This window comes from Bison bison, unplaced genomic scaffold (assembly GCF_000754665.1).
Source record: "Bison bison bison isolate TAMUID 2011002044 unplaced genomic scaffold, Bison_UMD1.0 scf7180017864297, whole genome shotgun sequence".
In the NCBI taxonomy this organism is placed as follows: domain Eukaryota; kingdom Metazoa; phylum Chordata; class Mammalia; order Artiodactyla; family Bovidae; genus Bison; species Bison bison.
The window spans coordinates 7,398,372-7,399,077 of NW_011494869.1; the positions used below are offsets into that span (position 1 = coordinate 7,398,372).

Consider the following 706-nt stretch of genomic DNA (forward strand, 5'->3'; position numbering starts at 1 on the left):
TTTGCTGACAAAGGTCCATCTAGTCAAGGCTATGGTTTTTCCAGTAGTCATGTATGGATGTGAGAGTTGTACTATAAAGAAAGCTGAGCGCTGAAGAATTTGCTGCTTTTGAACTGTTGGGTTGGAGATGACTCTTGAGATACTCCATCAATGACCCGGAGCATCCCTTGACGCTAGAAGAATTGAACGTAGTAGAGCAAGTCCGGGTTCAGGTGAGTCACTCCCAGCGTCCAGCGTAGCGACTTGTTCGGGAGAGCCAGGATAGCTCAGCTGTGCACCTAGGGGCTGGTGTGCTTTCAGGACACGGACTCCTCCCTCAGTGGCTCTTTGGAACATTTGCACACCCATTTTATGGATGAGGAAACTGAGGCCCATACTTGTTAGACGACTTGTTTGAAGCAACAGACTAAAAAGAGGGGCTCAGGACTGAACGGGTCATGACTCCTAACATCCCTCTCCCCAACTAGGTGAGCGACCCCGAGAGCACAGTGGCTGTGGCCTTCACACCCACCATTCCACACTGCAGTATGGCCACCCTTATTGGCCTGTCCATCAAAGTCAAGCTTCTGTGATCCCTTCCCCAGCGTTTCAAGATGGATGTGCACATTACACCAGGGACCCATGCCTCAGATTCATGTTGATGTATGGCAAAACCAATACAATATTGTAAAGTTATTAACCTCCAATTAAAATAAATAAATTTATA

General features: G+C 47.6%; 1 protein-coding gene across 2 annotated transcripts in view; it reads right to left on the bottom strand.

The window, feature by feature from the left end:
• Window positions 1-706, bottom strand: part of CES2 (carboxylesterase 2) — a 13,482-nt gene that overhangs the window by 11,779 nt on the left and 997 nt on the right. The gene's annotated exons all lie outside the window — the stretch shown is intronic.